The sequence below is a fragment of the Lissotriton vulgaris genome, chromosome 2_1 (genome assembly GCF_964263255.1).
Source record: "Lissotriton vulgaris chromosome 2_1, aLisVul1.2, whole genome shotgun sequence".
Lineage (NCBI taxonomy): Eukaryota > Metazoa > Chordata > Amphibia > Caudata > Salamandridae > Lissotriton > Lissotriton vulgaris.
This window is the reverse complement of record NC_141687.1, coordinates 731574507-731587298: the sequence shown is the minus strand read 5'-3', so window position 1 is coordinate 731587298 and position 12792 is coordinate 731574507. Positions and strand designations below refer to the sequence as shown.

Below are 12792 nucleotides of genomic sequence, written 5' to 3'. Positions count from 1 at the left end.
TCTACGCTGCCACAAACACAGAAAGGGTGGGTGTGACTGAAAACTTATCTGCATTCATCACATTCTGATAGCTCTTCCTGGGCAGGAAATGGGAGAGGGGGAGCTGGCACAACTGAATAGGCAGTGTTCTGTGTCCCACACAGACGGCTGATTACCCTCTACAGATAGCCTGGCAGACAGGGCTGAGATGAAAGGAGACCTGTGCACTTCTAGGGCCTACGTTGAAGTCACCCCCACTTCAAAGGCACATTTGGGTATAAGTATTGGGGCTCTGACCCTACCAAGACAGTACACGATTGGCCCTGTGAAGAACTCTATCAGGAGTAAAGACTGCTGTGACATAAGGAATGCCACTTTGCCTGACTACCACTCTGAAGGAACTGCTGTCTACTTTGCTGAGCTGTCCTGCTACCTGCTGATCTCTTCCCTGCTGAGGACAAGTACTGGACCCTTCTCACTTGAACACAGAAGTGACTCCAAGTGTCTGCTGAATCACACCCTGTTCTGAAGTCTTAGGGTCAGCAAAGACTTTCTTCACCTCTACAGCAGCACCTGGACTCTGCCATTTGTGAGTCAAGCCTTGCCAAGTGGTGCCAATCCAGATCATGGCTCTTGATTGGTAATTTCTGCTGTCCAGAACTGTCAAATCGACGCAGTGATAACTTTGTGCAGATCAAAACAGATACATTGTCCTTTGACCCAGATGCAGGAGCCAATCAATGACATCGCCGAACTGCATGGCTTATTGATAACAGACAGCGTGGCTCAAGAATGATGCAGCACCAGTCTCGTAAAGGGGTTTGACGCTGAAGCCTTCATCGACTGTGTGGATCTGTGCCGACACTTTGCCTCCATGCAGGAGATTGATGCAGACCCAGTGCCTCAAGTCCTTGCTTCGAGACTTTGACCTTGACATCTGCTCCATACAAGGTACATTCTCAGCAGGATCTGCGTAAGTCCTGAAGCCAGCCTGCCCTCCATCGTGGTCAGCCTGAAGTTTGGATTTGCCCCATTCCAGTGCGACCTCAAGCAACACCTACGCGTTATTGGCTTCTAAGCAATACTTTTCGATTAATTCTTTAAAATTTCATAACTCCGCTTCTACTTATTGGATCTTTGTCATTTTGGTCTGTCTCATTTTGCTTATAAAATTATTCTCTATTTTTCTAAACTTGTGTGGAATGCTTTTGTGATGTTTTCAGTGTGTTACTCTGTGTGTGTGTGTGTGTGTGTTGCACAAATACTTTACACATTGCCTTTTTAGATAAGCCTGACTGCCAAGCTGGCAGAGGGTGAGCACAAGTCAACTTTTAGTGTGTATCTAGCTTACCCTAACTAGGATTATGGTACCTACTTGGAAAGGGTGAATACCTCTGCCAACTAGAGACCCAATTTCTAACAACACATGACAGACAAAATTAGAACGATTAGAAGAATGCAAATCATTATTTAAAGAGTAAATCACACATGTAGTAAAGTACTTGTGAATCCGCCCATTAAGGAAAAGCATTCAGGCATGCACAAACATTCTTTGCCAATTCAGAAAAATGAGTCACATAAAGTTAAAATATTCCACATTTTCCAGGTCATTGCAAGTCATCTGTAATATAAACATTGCATATGGTATCTTTAAAAGTGCATGGAATTCACGGAGAGGGGATGCTTGGCCCCTTTTACTAATGCTCTGATTGCACTCTGTGTACATTCAGTAAATGTATGTTTAGATAAATGCACTAAAACCACCACAATTAGTTTATATTTAAATTTATTTTCCAGTTCTCTTTTTCTCAAACATACCACCTAAACTTATTCATAATGCATTTTGGTGTAATTTGGTGCTTAGATAAGTGTAGCAAATGCATGTGCATCCTCAATTGCCTATCCTTAAAGTCACTAGTTTGTTGGTGGGCAATAAATCTGCATTTGATGCATTTGATGTCCTTGATCTCCGTTTCTGCTCTCTAATCATGGGTCCAGTTCACAAAGAATTTGCTGTGACTTTCTCCTGTAGTACAGCAGCCTCAATGGTGAATTCTAAGAGTTATTCAGGATTAAACTTGGAGGACTCCTGACTTATGCCTCAGACAAGCAGTATCGGAAAAGGAGAGTGATGCATTTGATGACTGTGGAGGCTTGGATCAATACAAATTTTGTCTTAAAAGGTACCTCCAAGACCATCAATCAGATCTTTTCTATAAAAAAACTGAAGTATTGTTTCTTCAAGCATTCGTCATTTAGGTTTTGACCCAATGAGTCTTTCAATTGTGTACACTGAACTATATCATGCCACAATCAATGAATCCAAATGATTTTGAAAAAAATACGACGGACTGAGCGGGGCCTCCTAAATCCTGAGCCTGGTCCAGGAGAGGTGAGGTCTGGTCTCCGGTCTACCCGGGAGTGAGACATTTCGGATTGACACGGAGAAAAGAATAATTTGTTTCCGGGCAAATATATCCTTTTTGTATACTGTAATCAACAACTTCTTTTGAATTTACACATGCAGTAGCATTAATAATTAAAGAACAAAGGCCCTGAAGAAAGCATACTGTATTGCCCTTAAGGCTGAAACATGTTGGCCCCTATACAGTTATTTGTTTGAAACAGTTTTTCATGCACTGTTCTTGGTTTTAATTAGGAAGAGGCCAATTTCCAATAACATTTCCCTCCTTTTGTCCTCTATCCTATTTTAACTCACCACTTCAATACACTCTTTTGGTGTTGCACTGCACTGGTTTCCATCACACATTATTATCTACATGGTCCTGGAGTGATTGTGGGTCGGAACCCAACTCCGACCGGAGGTTGGTAGAAACGTCTCAATGATCTAGAGACACACCATCCACGAAGGATGACCAGATGATAGTATTGATCAGAACAAGACTTTGATGGGAATCCAACGTTTGTTTACTGGTTTCACCCACAATCACTTTTTTGGCTCTGTGTGTATTGTTTGAATGCTTAAATTAGTAGCAAGTATGCCCTGGTATTCGATAGACTTGAATGGTATCGTTACCCTTCAAAAGAGGCTCCTCTTTTTCCTCATCTTAAGACCCCTAGGTTTTCTTGTAGTGAATAGTATTATTGGGGATTGTAACCTAGGCTGGTCTATAAACTTCCCTTACACCCTCCACACAGTATTAGTTTTTATGATTTAATTAATACCAATGTTCATTTGCAATCAAAGGGAATGTGCCAAATTTTCCCTTATAGTGTTTGATTGTTTTTCTCTGGTGGATAAAATGATCACCCACTAGTGTGCTTGCACATGCAGTAAAATTACCGCATTTACAATGTCCTTTGAGAGGTGGTAAAGCAAGCAATTCCCTCAGGGAGACATCCTCCTTCTCGTGGTTGGCTCTGACAAGATTGTCTCTCTTCCTTTTAGAGCAAATAGAGGAATCTCCTTAAATTTTTCGAGGCCCTTCACAGTATTCCAGTTCCTGCGTATGATCTTTTTTATGTCATTTGTTGCACTGGAGAAAACGGTTACACACACCATGGAGATTGTATTTTTGCATTTGTTGGGGCCAGCAATGTATCTCTGGCCATATACCAGGCTCGCTTGAGTGCCCTCTTTAACAGTTTCTGTGGCTAGTTGTGCTGTTGTAATTTGGTTATCAGGATTTTTGCACTGTAAAAATAGACCTCACGTTTGGAGTAATTTCTCCTAATTCTCAAGAATTTACTGTATTGGAGGTAATCGCGTAACTTCCTTTGGTGGAAACTTGAATAATGAAGGAAAGTGTTCCAGCATCTCAAGTCGGGTCTGGATGAAATCTGGATGTGTAGTTGGGATAAAGGACACTCCTTTGCTTAATAGGTTTGTTTCATCCTTGTCTAAATTGCGGTTGAATAAGTTGTAGATGGGAATCAGCTCTGTTTCTACCATCTGTACTTTTGTCTCCTCGTCATGATTTCTCCTTGGTATCGGTTTGGATGGAACCATTGCTTGAATCTGTTGCGTCCCATCGGGAGTTCCTGGCCTCTTTCTAAAAAAGGTTCCTGTGCGGGGAAAAAATATACTCTGTGGATTACCTCTAGCACTAGTGGAGGGCTCTGCGCAACTTGAACTATCGGAGTATGATGAAGTATCCGAGAATGATATGAATTTCCTCTTGCGCCTTCCTGGAAATTGTCTTAAAACCCTTATGTGTTTGGGTTGGTTGTAAAAGTCTTTGTCCAGGTATAGATATACTTTCTTCTCACTGAAGTTGGTAATGTCTTTATGTAATTTGGATTTCTTGAAGTCTTCTGTATTTTTCTTGAATATGGCATTGTCTTTTTCCAATTTATTCAAGAGTCATTATACATTTTCAATGGCCTCATTTGATACTAGGGCCTCTGCGAGTTCTTTAATCAGTTCTAGTTCCATGAGGCACAGTTTTTCAGCTGTTTTGATGGATAGGAACATCCAATCCCATGAGCATTTTGTTCCGATGTGGCTAAAATTCCCCAAAAATTCAGAATGGTCCAAAAAGATGACTTGTAAATTTTTTACCTGAAGTCCCACTGGTATTGTGCCTGCTCTCAGATGTTCTAGGAGCACCTCTCCGTGTAATGCAATTCTAGTCTGTTTTTTCTTTAGTCTAGTGATTTTTCTCAATTTCAGATTGGTATCTTGGGTTATTGGTTTGGTTACCAATATTAAGTGTTGATGGTCCTCTTAGAAGTTCCTCAATATCTTCCCCCCTAAAGCTTGAGGTTTTTGATTCTGATATTTACAAAGAAGGCGGTACGTCTCTCTTTTGGTCTGTTTGTATGTTGGGCGGTTATTGATTTGGTGTGAACACCAGATGTATTTTTGTGTTTGTTGGGGGTCAGCAATGTATCTCTGGGTGTATACCAGGCTCGCTTGAGTACCCTCTTTAACAGTTTCCATAGATAGTTGCGCTGTTGTAATTTGTTCATCTAAGGAATCTGATGTACCGCTTGAGAAAACCAACAGGCTTCACTTACCTTAACGGTATGTCTTCCTCGCTTAACTTTCATTGAAATGTGGAACCTTCTCCACACTTAATTGAAATTGGGGAACACAAGGACAATACCCAAATAGTAATTTTTGGCTTTTAATCTTTACCCAGTGTCCCCAAACTTCACAGCCCTGAAAAAGAACTTTCCTGAAATACATCAAATGCTCAAACGCGTCGGCGCACTTAAACGGGGCCAAGGGCAATCATTGAGTGCAGCATCTGTGCATTAAATTGTGCATCATGGCTAATGAAATGGAAAATTCCATCCAAATACAAGTCTAAGCGCTGACCACCAATATAATAGGGCCAAGTAGTACTGCTGTAGACTACAAGCTTGAGGGCCACACTGATAAATGCCCCAAACATCTGACAGTGTAGGACACTGGACACAATAGTGTGTATTTTCCTTCCTGTCTATTTTTTGTTTAGTTTCTTTTCAAATGTATAATTAATCATGTCATGTAATGTTTTTTGTTTATACATGCCCAGCCCCAAACTAATTTTTTCTTAAATGCTATGACTGTTAAATGAATGTAAAACTCCCCATGTACAATGTTTGCCCTATTGACTTTGTCAAGGGGTGAGCATATCAGTATATATAAAGCAGATCTATCTTTTTACCCCAAAAATCACCAACATTTTTTATCAAATCTATATTTCAGTAATTTAGAGAATACAATGTTCAATAGCTATGATTATTATAAAAACATTTAATAAAGCTTTAATAAAAATAGAAACCAACAAATCTAATATTTTTAACGTTTTGGGGCGCTGCACTTCCTGCAGCACTCCAAGACATTAGAAAAATGCTTGGTGGCGGCCCTGCCTCTTCTAGGAGCACCACAAACATGAAAGTATGCAATTTTAAAATGTCCTAGGGCATTAAGGGTGCTCCTTTGTACAAACAGTGAAAAATAAAAGAACAATCCTGTTGCTCATTTTTTTATTACTTTTTAGGTAAAAATCATTATGGTTGTGACCTTGTTCCTTTTTTCTGGGGGGCCGCAGGGAACCTCAGGGCCCTGCATCCCCACCATTTCTTCTGCCAGCAGCTATCATGCATGCTGGCAGAAGCAGGCAAATGTTTGATATAATGTTTGGGCAGGAATGCAAAACAAGGGCCCCTTCCCGAGTCTTTAGGCCCCTTGGGCCCTGCTCCGCCAGGGTCATTTTGTTTAAGGGGAAGATAAGAAATGAGAGGCTGAATGAAAACTCAGACCTCTTGAAAGTGTCATATCATGGACCCTGATGAAGGAATCAATTACCAAGTAACTGAGCAATCGGACATCCCGTGTACATGACAGATATGTCTTGAGTAAACATTTAGTACGCAATAACAACAACGTCACAAACAACGAATGCTTTGGGTACTCAAGGAACCTTATCTAGCCTTTAATTCGTTCTAAAACCGCTATGTGTGCTTGGGTCTAGTCCCCTATAATTGAATGTTCTTAGCAGAAGGAATGGGACTTCAGTGGAGCAACCAAGTGTAACAAAAGTTTCTGTGAACAGCCAGCTGCATACAATTTATTCTTTAGCTAGGATTTGCCTACCCTGAAGAAGCAACAGTGTTGCGAAGCAAGTGTTGGCAGAGATAATCATTAACTATTTTTAGGGATAACTATAGCATATTGTCTTTTGGATCCTATAATTGAAGTTTGAATGGAATTAAGCCATAATTATTGAACAAAATTAGACTGATTGTAGTGTGCTTGGTTAGTATCTTTATTATGTTGTCAGTTGTTACAATATTATGTAAATGGAGAATCTGTATTTCTTTATGTAATCTCCGTCTCTGGTTGCTTAGTCAGGGTCAGTCTATTTCTTCACTTGAGTAGCCAGCAGTTGGCTGTGGGTCTTGTTATTTGGACTTGGAAATAAACTTCCTTTGACCTACCTTAATATTACATTCTGGTACCAGGAGAGGGGTAGAGGCTAAATAATTGAGTGCTGCTTTCCTGCAATTTGCTGAAGACCACTGGCTGATTGGGTCCTTTTTTGGAAACTAAAGAAATTCCGGACTGTTCCTGTCTTTGATTTCAGCATGACGCTTGATTTTTAGTCACACTGTGGCTTATACAGACAGTGTTGCACTTGCTTCCATTGGCCTGGCCACGCTGGGGCATTTTGCAGTTCTGTGTGCCTTGCATTGCTTACCTGTGGTCTTCAATCAGCGATGGTTCGGATGTAGGATTTCGAGACTACTGCTCTCATGCAGGAGCGTTCTTGCTCTACCCTTCAAGCGCTGCTGCTTCTGCTACTCCTCGCAGCCAGTCCGTTGTGGAGAGGCCATTCACTCATGCAGGGTCACTGGTTGTCTCTGCACTTTGCTCTCTACGGCTTGCATTCCAAAGGATTCTGGGATGTTACATGGTGACGTCACATGCACTGCGGCCATTTCGCATTGGTTTCCTTCCAATTAATTTCATTGTGGCTCAAGTTTAAGACTGTTTTTGCATATTCTGGCCAATAGACACACACACACACACACACACACACACACATATATATATATTTATAATAGAAGTCACAGATGCAATTAACAAAATGCGACTTGATATGATGACTCGCTTGGCCAAAGAAGAAGAAACGATAAAGAAAAGAAAGGCTTTTAAATTTGAGAGAGATCGAATTGACTACCTAAATGGACAAGTTTTCACTTTCACCAAAAGGTATGACGCTGTGAAGGCGAAAGCGCGTTCCAACATGGCTACCCAACAAACAAGAGAAGATACCTTGTTACCAGCAACTTCCTTCTCTAGCCTAAGCTCAGCCGTGGAGAGTGATCCAGAAGTAGATCCAAACCGTGAGACAACCTTGGGGTTTACCAAGCTTTCCCTGGCACAGGAGGTCGATTCTGTGCCAGGACCGACACGAAACCCGCGCACCAAAAAGCAGCGGGCAAACTACAAACGCTGGCAACGTCGGAAATGCCGCACCCGGAACCTCAAACGGCAGCAACTCGGGCAAACTGGGATATTGGAAAGGCAATCAAAGGAAAACACGGAAAACAAAGCAAAATCAGTAGTCAACCTCTCAAGCTTAAAACTCACTCCGGCTGAGACTGCTGTACTCAATTTGGGACTATCATATTGCCCTCGGTGCAACATGAACTATGCTGATACTCGCATGGATGTATACAGATTCACACGAAAACTTAAACTTAAAAAATGTTTTGAACAACATCCTAAAAAGAACAACTTATCTGAAACAACATCCAGTCCCACCTTTTCCAGCAGTCAAAGTCAGGCCACTTTCAATACTCTTTGGGACCTACAAAATCAGTTGTCTTCAGGGAATATGAGGGAAGTTCCTTTAGAACAAACTGAACAACGGATTACACCTTTTAAGCCCAAATCAACTATGGTCCATGATAACTTGGATACATTTTAGGAGAGTGTGGTTCGTGAAATAAAACATCTATACACCACAATCGACAAAAAGAAGTTTCACATTTCCAAACAAAATCGATGTTACAAACAACTGATCATGAAACTTAAAAAGGATCATAACATCATTGTGAAACAGGCCGATAAGGGCCGGAATGTGGTCTTGTGGCCAAAAGACATGTATCTCCAACAGGCGGAATTACAACTTAATGATATGTCTTGTTACCGCAGAAGTAATATCCAAATTGTCAAAAACACATGGGTTGAACAACATCAAAAGCTCCAAATATGGAGAAGTGCAGGGCTACTTTCACATGAGGAGTTCAAATACCTCAAAAAAGATCATCCAGTTATTCCCTCATTCTATCTGATCCCTAAGAAGCATAAAGACAGTGATATACCACCCTGCCGCCCCATTATTTCGGCCATAGACAGCTCTTTGGAACACGTTTCAAAGTACATTGACTTCTTTTTACAGAGCCATGTCAAGAATCTCAAATCCTATGTCAGGTATTCTTTTGACTTTTTGAGCAAAATTGAACATTTTGTTTGGGAAGAGAACATGGTACTCATGACTTTGGATGTTTCATCCCTTTATACCTCGATTCGACATGGCGATGGACTCAAGGCCTTGGACTATTATCTAAACAAAGACTTACCTCATCCAACGGCACACAACAAGATGCTAGTAGAAATGACTAAAATGTGCCTCGAACAGAACTTTTTTTATCTTCAATGGCGCAATTTATCATCAGGTTAGAGGTGTGGCGATGGGGGCCTGCTTCTCACCTAGCTACGCATAATTACAAGTTGGGCTATGGGAGGAGCAGGTCCTAGTCGTTCAACACCATGATTTCATTTCCAACAATATTGTTTTATATTTGCGTTACATTGATGACATTTTTTTGATTTGGAGGGGTAGTCATAATAGTGCCAAGGCTTTTGTTGATTTGATTAATTTGAATACTGTCAATCTTAATTTCACTGTAAATTTGAGTTCTGAATCCATTTGCTTTTTGGATGTCGAGGTATTTGTGGAGGGTACTACCCTCAACACGAGACTTTACAGGAAGCCCAGTGCAGGAAATACCATTCTGCACTCCAATACCCAACACCCGGCTCACTTAATTCGGAGCATTCCCTTTGGAGAGATGCTCCGGATTAGGAGAATCTGCAGCACGGATGCCGAATGTGCGGCTGCACAGGAGGCATGCAGGTTACGCTTCCTGGCGAGGGGCTATTCCATTGAAAATCTTACTAAAGCGATCAGGCGTTCTAATTTAGTGAGCAGACAGGAGACACTGATTCCTAAAACTAGCAACACCCATTTGGATGTTTCCTTGGCAGGGGATGGTCAAATCAGTTCCCCACGACTTATTTTGACATTTAACTGTCAACATGGGGCTCTTCGCAAAATTATGAATAACAACTGGAATCTGGTTCTAAGTGATCCAGTAATTGGTCACAAAATAGAGACTAAACCAGTACTAACATTCAGAAGATCCCCTTCTATGTCCAAGGCTCTAGTTAGCAACACCTTGGAGCCCAAGACCTCCACCACCTGGTCAGCATTGAAGAAGGGCTTCAAGGCATGTCCTCAGTGCAAAGCCTGCCGCTATGGCAGTAACAGGACCCATTTCAAAAGTCCCTTTCATGAACACCCTACTGCCATCTCCAAGTGGCTTACTTGTAAAACCGATTATGCCATTTATGTGTTGGAGTGTCCATGTGGGCTCCAATATGTGGGCAGCACCAAACTGCCCGCCCACAAACGGATACTCCAACACATACGTGCAATGTCTGGGCATGATCAAAATTATCCGGTTGCCAGGCACTTTCAGGATAAACATATGGGCATTCCTGATAAACTCCATTTTTTTTTAATTGATTGTGTCGAAGCATCAAGGAGAGGAGGTGACCGCGAGGCCAAACTCCGTCTCCTTGGGACGAGATACATTTTGGAGCTCAACACCAAAAATCCTAATGAACTTAACGACAGGGAAGACCTGTATACCTGTCTGTAGGATCATTCAGCATGCCCATAAGACCTGTCCGGATATACGAAAAAACTTATGTTCTCATATGATGTTTCCAACTTGTATATATTGATGAATTATTTTTTAACAACACTACTTTCACATTCCATTTTTTAAAATTATTAGGTCTCAATTTATAATCTGGAATTTCTTGCCATACGATTTGCACTTTATTGCCAAATTTGCACCATCACTTTAAGCACTTTTCATGTTCTAGGCAGATATTGTGACTCGCCCACTTGGGCTTTATTTAGATTGTGTATAATTATTGTGTCATGACTCTTGGAATAATGCTGCTGGTTTTCATATGAGCATTTTACTTCAAACTTTTATCACATTTGGTTTTAGCATACAGTAACGAGTGGCCGCTCATAATGTACATAGATAGAATTAATTATCATGTATATATAGTGATGTGCCTTTTCTACCAATGTGTGCCTTGTAAATGTGCTCCTATATTTATAAAATCTGTATATATGATTTTATTTACTATGCAATCTTATCGGGTATAAATTATGTGTGCCATTTGGACACTCTCGATTGACTGTATATACGCGGCGTTATATTATATAGTATTTCTTCCATTTTCATGACACACCGTAATGCACTGTCACTTTAAATGCTCTGCTCACTGTTATGCAGTTTGTCATGTGATCAAGCCTCCTCCTCGGCGAAACGCGTCATGGCGGCAGCGCTGGCTTCACTGAATTAAACCACCCTTGCACCAGCACTTTTGGGCCGACTCTTTGTTACTTGGTACTTCGGCATTTCTTTGCCCTTGAGTGACAAACTTCGCGATATATATATATATATATATATATATATATATATATATATATATATATATATATATGTATATATATGTATATGTATATATATGTATATGTATATGTATGTATATGTATATGTATGTATATATATATATATATATATATATATATATATATATATATATATATATATATACTGAAAAAAACATAGGTTTCACACCAGTTATAGTTAGCTGGAAATTTTACTGACATAAAACCATTGAAATTCCCACGTTATAGTTAGTTGGACTCACTATAACTTGTGCGCCTGCAATGCACTGCTGATGACGTCACATATTACATCACTCATGACATGGTCAGTGACATCACTCATGACATCACTGATGACACCATCCAGTGAATGTGTGTCTTTCTGAAAAATAAATATGTTTTATATATGTATTTGTAAAGGTCGATGGACGAATAAATGTTTAAATAAGTGTGTAAATGGATGTATTTTTAATAAAATATTGATTGGTTAACTGGCTTATAAAGTGTATCTTAGTGAATACATATATTAGTGAGTAATTTTTAAATATTTAAATATATGTATCAGTGTTTCACTTTGTGTATAAGTGGCTGCATGGGTTGGAGACTGACTCACTGTTTGTATGTGTTTTGAAGACAGCATATGTGCAGGACTGTATGGGTGGATGAGTGTGTATATGTGTGTGTTAGTGAGTGAATGCCTGCCTCACTAGTGTCTTTATGAGTAACTACATATGTTTTAATCTAGTATAAGTATATGTGAGAGATTGAAAGAGTTCCTGTTTAAATAAGTATGTGTTTCTGTAAGTGATTGTTTAAGAGAGTAAGTATGTGTAAGTTTCCTTAGAAGTAATGTGCTAGTGTGTGTATGGCTGTATATGCAAATAAATGGATGTTCAATAGTTTATTTGCATGTGTGAGTATGTGTGTGAGTAACTTTTGGATGACTGTCGGTGTGTAACAGGATTTATATGTGTATCAGTACATATGATGAGTGAGTATATGTATGAGTGACTATATAGAACTGTTGCTGAATGAGAGGATGTGTATATAGATGGTGGAATTACTGAATTGGTTGTTGTAACTGGTATGGGTATCTCCATTTTTTTGAAAATGTTAGTTTCTATTTTTGAATATGTGTTTCAAAGGTTACATTACACTGAAAGGAGGTCTGTCAGTCTGTCACAAGGATGGTGTCATCAGTGATGTCATGAGTGATGTCACTGACCATGTCATGAGTGATGTAATATGTGACGTCATCAGCAGTGCATTGCAGGCGCGCAAGTTATAGTGAGTCCAACTAACTATAACGTGGGAATTTCAATGGTTTTATGTCAGTAAAATTTCCTGCTAACTATAACTGGTGTGAAACCTATGGTTTTTTCAGTGAATTTAATAGGTTTTTTAAATGCTAATTCCTAACTATAAATGGTGTGAAACCTATGGTTTTTTCAGTGAATTTCATAGGTTTTTTAAATGCTAATTCCTAACTATAACTGGTGTGAAACCTATGGTTTTTTCAGTGAATTTCAAAGGTTTTTTAATAGCAAATTTCTATAGCTATGAAATGTAATATTTTTTATAATGAATCCTATAT

The 12792-nt window shown here is 39.8% G+C and overlaps 1 protein-coding gene across 3 annotated transcripts in view; it reads left to right on the top strand.

Annotated features, from left to right (window-relative positions):
• The window catches only part of TUB (TUB bipartite transcription factor), a 536930-nt gene that overhangs the window by 288233 nt on the left and 235905 nt on the right, over positions 1 to 12792 (top strand). The gene's annotated exons all lie outside the window — the stretch shown is intronic.